The following is a 7861-nucleotide window of genomic DNA, read 5'->3' as shown; positions in this document are numbered from 1 at the left end:
GGTAGTGTATTATTATTATTATTATTATTATTATTATTATTATTATTATTATTATTATTATTAAAAAACTTTAAATGTAGAAATACCATTGCTGCATTGGGATATCCTATTTTATCCCATTTATCCATTATGTTAAAAGCAAAATTATTAACATATTTTATAGTTTATTTCGATTGGTCGAGAATGCATGCGTTTAATAAACATGTTACCAAAATAACACTGTGTTTATAATCTGTTGAATTACATTTATGTTTAATTCTCAAACACTTCAGTTGCAATGCTTGAACACAGTTTACTATATGTTGTAAAAAAAAAAAAAAAAAAAAATTAGAATGAACGATACGTTACTTATTTTAATTGTTTTGTAATGATTGTAAATGTTCAGGTTTCGGTTGTAATGTCTAGCCGTACCTGATTCAATGGGTCTGCAATGATTCAAACAGTGGCACCGTCTATTGGTAAACCTTATCTAAACAACGCCAGCAAGATTCTCTCAAAAGAAAATCTAATCAAGCATTGCAACTTTCAGGTGTGTTATTCCTTTTTTAAACATACATAAACTAACTAACTAGTTAATGTAGAAACAATTGAATTAAGTTGGGTTTTTTTGGGTTTTTTTTTTTTTTTTTTTTTTTTTAGTAGGCTATTTCTATATTACTCACTATTGACTGTTTAATGGTATGGATGATTTATTTAAAATAGCAAGGCGCTTTTTTAAAAAAAAGATGTGCAAGGTATTCAAATAACGATACCCATTGTTTGTTTGTTTTATTATTTTATTATTATTATTATTATTATTATTATTATTATTATTATTATTATTATTAGTTGAATGTCTTTACGCCGAAATTAGTATTACATCAACATATATTTCTTTAAAAACGGGCATTACTGCAGTCATACTTTTTTCAATGTTGCATTCTGAAATACCTGCAGCTAAACCTGCTTTGTATTCTCTATGGCGCTGTTAACAGATGAGCGGGCATCCAAGGTATAAAAGTAGTTTAAAGGGATTATCTTCCTTTGTTGTTTTGTTGTACAGTTGAAGGTGTTTGGGGATTAAGGCAGGTACAGTGCGATTAAAATAAACGGAGGGAACATTGAGGTTAAGTGTTTTACTCTGGAGACCTATATGGGTAATTTTGTAGTCTATGTGCTCCTAAATCAGAAATGTTTAATACTGGCGATCCCTGTTCACATGTTATTGTGAAATAAAGTATTTGCCGCTTTGTGTATGGTTTAATAACCATTTGAAATAGTTTAGAGATGCATGTACTGCAGTTTAGTGAGTACATTTTGTAATATCTTTATCTGACTTTTGATATCTATACAAATATTAGCACCTCTATACTACGACGACTACTACTGCTACTACTGTTAAAATTATTCTGTACATTTTCATACAATAAACAATCTGGACAAAAACTAAAAATAATAAGAAAACTACGACTACTACTACTACTAAGAAGAAGAAGAAGAAGAAGAAGAAGAAGAAGAAGAAGAAGAAGAAGAAGAAGAAGAAGAAGAAGATAATCGATAACCTGGTGACTTTTATACAGTCATAAACTTTGTAAACACAGTTTGTATCTGTTCATTTTTACTACGCCTATAAACATGCTTTGATAATGTTCACATTCAACAGCATAGTAACACATCTGCTTTTGTGGAGAGATCGATGGAAAACACTTACTTCCCCTGCTTTAACTTCTTTTTTTTAAGATTTGCAGATTATCATAATATATCGACACAGCGAAGGTGCCAACATTTGTAGACAAATGTACTGTTCCTACTGTTTTTCTTCTGTATTTTTGGATCTTACTTCAAACGTTACAGTCCCTTTATCCATGCATATTAGAAAGTTGGTACACATATTAATTACCAGGACACTGAAAATGTAAAATAAAGTTAACATCTAAAGTACTCATAGTTTCCCCTGCATCATGGTATCAGTCTGTTAGCTATATGAAGGATACCTTCTCAGCTTGACTTGATGATTATTAAGGTGGCCCTGGTTATATAATTCCAGTTTTGACAATCATAACTACTGCCTTGAGAAGCTGGTGTTAACTAAAATTAGTAATACAGCATCAAAGACAGACAATTAACACGTGGGAAATATACAATATAGAATAGAGACAAAGGGCCGCTTTTCAATCTTTTCATTAAATTGTATAATTAGTATCTCAGCTATTTTTTTCCATAAAAATGCACTACATTAGATACAGAAAAATCAGGATAGAAAAATAAGTTTTTAGCTGTTGTTTATTTGCAAAGTTGTGTTCTATTCCCATTTAGGTCATGGTGGAAATGTCATGGCTAGTGATGCATTTGGAAAAGTTAAATGTTCTAGATCCAATGGCAAACAGTAAGAACAAAGGAAAATTAGAATTGATTGGCTATTTTTACATCAAAGTTCTCATAGCAGTGCCAAGGTATAATAAAGGCTGTGAACCTGGGTCAAGGAGTCAGGTATTTGGGGCAGGCACAGCCCTTATCAACCTACTGTAAAAAGATAAACACATTTGGTGGAGGTTATGCAGTAATCTGATCAAGGAAGTTGTAATTTATAGCTAGAAGTTGCTGATTGCTTTGTTGCCAAAATACCACAGTATTGACTCTGCGTATGATGTGTAAAGGGTTATAAATACTGCGTGTAGGTCAGTGTGCATCTTTGGCTGTAAGTGCACCTCTCAGTTAACAGAGCTAAACATACTGAAACCCAGTGATTCAATGGTTTGCGGTGGAAATGCTGTTTCCTAACCAATTCATTAAAATGCTAAGCAAGGAGGAACTTTAACTGCAATTGTAACAGAGTAAAAATGTAGAGCCTTGTTAAAATGTTATCTGTCATGGCAAAAATTTAAAGTAGTCCAGGTTTAGGATCTTTTTGTAAATAAATTATTAGGCATAGTATCGAGCACTGTCTTGCCAGCATACAGTCTTTTAGTACAAGGACAGATTCAATCTAAATTCTGTACGCAGTTGTAGAATTTTCCTATGTATAACCACAAATTTTGATTCAAGTGTTACCTAAACAGTAAAATTACGCAGTTTAAAACAACAACCACAACATACATAATAATATAATAATAATAATAATAATAATAAATTATAATAATATATTAATTATAATATAACTATTGGTAAAGTTTTGCAGAACCACTTAGGTAACGCATGCCCTTTTGTAAACATAGCCAAAATTTTATCGGTCTTACATGAGAATGTGGCGCGCGAACTTGAAGATTCAACGTTAATAAATAATAATAAATAATAATAATAATAATAATAATAATAATAATAATAATAACACAACATATCAATGAAATATAAAATGGGCATTATATCATACCAAAGTTCCCGAAATTTACACAAGTGTAAACGACACAAAGAAAAAAAAAAATCCATAGCTTTTTGTAGTATTTCTTGCGTTTTATAATTTAACGAAATAACCAAATAAACAGTATAACCTTATCTTGACGTGCCCCTCTACATACTTGCATTCTGTATAGGCTTTTTTTATCCCTATTGAAGATAACGGTGTGACAATTCGATTGTGGAAGCTTATGTGTTATAAAACCGATGTAAACCAGACTGTGCACTGGCATCAAGTCCCGTGATTTTTCTTTTCTAAGTTTATAATCAAGTACATTGAGTAACTACTATATTGAGCAAATACGTACACGTCTCATGGCTATGGTACATTTGCAGTACTTGTTTACGTAATGGACAGTACATGTTAAACGAATACAATCCTTGAATTACAGGTTATACTTGGACAATAGTACTACTGTATGTACTGTAATATAATGTTCCAAAGTGTTCAAATAGCTTGTCATTTGAAGGTTTTGTTTTTGTCTTTTATATACCATTGTATTATCTGTCACACTTTGCTGGTCCCATGTGATGCTGGATTAGAAGGTTTTACTATAAGGATGTTACCAAGTTTTTCAAATGCTCCCTTATTAAGTGACTGCGATTTGTATATTGTACAGTTATACTTCACAGGCTTTTGAAATTATATATAAACAACATTCATTTTTTTTAAAAATAGTTTTCTTAACATAATATGGGTAAACAAACACTCAGCATACACATTCTCTCTCTCTCTCTCTCTCTCTCTCTCTCTCTCTCTCTCTCTCTCTCTCTCTCTCTCTCTCTCTCTCTCTCTCTCTCTCTCTCTCTCTCTCTCTCTCTCTCTCTCTCTCTCTGTGTGTGTACACACTTCTGAATACGTTAAGATTTTGGCCAGATTTCTTGAGTTAATGAATTATAAAATACACGTGTTCTATTATGCTACTAACGCGGGAAAACCGCAAATTGTGAAGCATACAATTTTCACAGCTTTTCCAAACTAAAATCGTCTTATTTTTTATAATGAATCTACCGCCAGTTAGCACGTGAGGCACTGAATATATGGGTTTTTTTTCAGTTTTGGTTGTCATATATTTACATATATAAAATATTGAATTATTTTAAAGCAGCCTCTTTATTTGTAGAGAATTGTGCTTGATGCAATCTGTTTACTGGTTGTGGCCAAAACGAATCTCTTTTTTTAAAACGAATTAATTTGCAGACATGCAGTGAGTACCGGTATGCTGTCAGGTTTTTTGAAGTGATAAGGCTGAAGCAGGAAACTCCAGAAGCTCAGGAAGGAAGCACTAGCAGGCTTGAGAGATACTCAATAGGATTACAATGAGAGTCAGTAATGTAGCCTAGTCTATGGCTTGCAGCATTAGTATAATGTCTTTACGGTATCTTAGCTGAACATGTATGAAAAAAGAAATCAAAACTTCAAAACAGTTTGCAAGAGCTAAGATTTGAATCCCGTTAGTCACCACATTGCCCATTCCCGTTTAGTCAAATTCATGCGCAGTTTCAGCTCATAAGGAAAACGAGATGGCTTAACAAATGTATTAAATGGTACAGCTATGAAGTTCACTGTTTCTAGCTAATAATAACTTTCACAAATTCTGCATGTAGAATGGCCAACAAAAACATTAAGGATGACTTCCTTTCTGGTAAATGCTGGACGTTAGATTCTGTGTGGGGAAAGAGAATATCTACCCGCATTTACAGTACAATGTAGGGCACATTTCTTGTACAATGTTAGGTATTTTCCAAATGCTATCGTACAGTATAGTAAATAATCTGCACGGTTCGTATTAACACCCAGACACCACTGAAAACATATAACATTGAATGTTTAGAATATAGACAGTAGAAATTGTTTTGGCTAAAGCAAAATATTTAATACATTCAGTGTGCCCTCTGTCCATGTGTCTGTTTCCTCTTTTGCGGAATTGTACAAAGCCCGATCCCATATTGCATATTTTATTGCGTATTTTTGGTCCTTAAACTTAATTTAGGCTACCCATAAATAAAATAATGTGATATTTTAAATGTATACGCAACATATAGCATCTATTAAGCATTATCTGACAGCAGCAGCATTTTAAAAGCCATGGTGACTGGAAGTTTGTAGGTGTGTGGAATGCATCCAATAGCGGTCAGGAGACAGTTTTCTTTTGTATCTGTATGTACAATGTACTGTAGCAGCCAACTTTACATGTCCCAATTTTTACCCATTGCCCCAAACATAATGGGACTGAGTCCCAGCAAAACAGAATCGATTACCGAAAGTTATGTCATTGCACAGCGGTCTTCATGCAATGCATTCTAAACTTGCAGACATTGGTGTGCTGTCAGAACACGTCAATTATTTGATGATACTGTCAATTGAATATGGTAGAACAAAATTGTGTGATTAAATAAAAATAATATAGTTGCAAACTTTTCGTTTGATACGTAAAAAATATATATATATATATATATATATATATATATATATATATATATATATATATATATATATATATATATATATATATATCGTATATTGACCAACTGACTAGAAACTAAATTGGATCAGTCAAGGTGGCGCTCTCCGTAGAAGTTCTTCGGGTGACTGCCGCTATCAGGTGTTAAACCTTCCCTTTTAAGAGTTATCAATAAACAAGCACAGACTACAACTGATACCAAGTCCCAGTGATTTTATAAACCACACGTTTGATATAGTCTTCAATACCTGGAGAAAAGGGGACATTGAATAGTTCAGATGATACTGTGTGCTATTTCAAGTTACAATGATTCACAAGTCGTCAATTAATTGATGAAAACTCACACTCTCGGTCAGTGATCAAGACCTAAAGAAGCATCCCCAATTCACATCTTTTGAAGTAAAGATATCAGAACAGAACTTTAGTTAAAAATCTAACGCTTATGAAAGGGCACGAGCGAAACTGCAGGAATACAATAGAAGTAACGAAACTTTGCCCATGTATACAGAGTCGGCAATAGAAACCAGACACGTCGCATTTGATGTATTTTCTACCCGATAACAGTGGAACCAACTGTAAATAGATTAAAATAACTCCAGATTACACTAAACGTATTACTAAAATAAACTATACTGTTTAATTATTCTTATATAACTGTAACCTAATGCTCTGACCTCGATGGACTTTATCGTGTTTGTGTGTGTGTGTGGGGGGGGGGTGTTACTGACAAGTTTTTGGTTAAACTACGGTCTTCTGTGAAAATATTGACACAAAAAGGTTCCCGATATAATTCCAGGTGTTATTTTGAACAAATAATACATGCAGTCATAATCCTACCAGTCTGCCGTTTGCAGAGATATGTAGAAACAGAGTCAATGGAGGATTTGTTTCCTTTAAAAAATGCATAGTAGGCAATAGGTTATATATAGGCCCTCGTTGTTTTTCTATAAAATAAAAAAAAAAAAAAAAAAAAAAAGACCCACTGAGGCAGCGATTTATGTTTAATGAAAATTAATTTAAACTGATGCTATTGTTTGATAGCATGAGTAAATTAATCAGTTCATGCTTCCGAAGAAGGCATAGACTTCAGGGCAGATTCTCCAAAGGATTGGTGAAAATTCACACTATTAGGAAAACGATCAGATCAATACACGAAGAAACACATCGAATCCACATCTTTTCAAGTACCATTTCAAATCAGCAGTTACATAAAAAGCAACAGTATAATGAGCGCTAATAGACTTGGTTAATATAAGCACGAGCGAAACAGCGGGACAAAAACAACGTTTGTGATTTTCACACGAAACCTTCAAGACTCGAAACCAGACTATATAGATATGTGTCTTGGGGCTGCCCAATACTCCGTATGCGCCGGCTACAGTCAATTACATAAACGCTGTCACAAAATACTGTCTACCAACCACTCATGTAAAGTAAAAAAAAAAAATACATTGAGATTAAATATATCAATTTATTTGCAAGAAATTAATAAAAAAAGAAAGAAACTTAAACGTAGTGTTTAAATTAATTGAAATATTAATGTGAAATTTATTTTAGGCTACATAATATTACGTTACTTACAGTATGTTTGTAATTGTACACACACACAAACACACACACACACACACTACAAATACATTTATGTTTATACAGTTGTGTGTGTAAATATATATTTTGTATATATCCTACAGTATATACAGTCCCTATAGAAAGTCTACACCCCCTTTCAAAATTTTCAACATTTGTTGCCTTATAGCCTGGAATTAAAATGCATTACAATAGTTTTTTTTTTTTTTTTTTTTCATTTATCTACACATCCTAGCCCACAACTTCCAAATGAAAAAAATATTCTAGAAATTTGTAGAAAATTAATTATAAATAAAAACTGAAATAGTTTGGTTGGATAAGTGTCAACCCCCTTGTAATAGCAACCTTAAATTAGCTCAAATGCAACCAATCACCTTCAAAATGACACACCAAGTTAAGTGGCCTCCACCTGTGTTAAATTGTAGTGATTCACATGA

This window comes from Polyodon spathula, chromosome 4, assembly GCF_017654505.1.
Source record: "Polyodon spathula isolate WHYD16114869_AA chromosome 4, ASM1765450v1, whole genome shotgun sequence".
Taxonomy (NCBI): Eukaryota; Metazoa; Chordata; class Actinopteri; order Acipenseriformes; family Polyodontidae; genus Polyodon; species Polyodon spathula.
The sequence above is the reverse complement of the archived record's forward strand: the minus strand, read 5'-3'. Positions refer to the sequence as shown.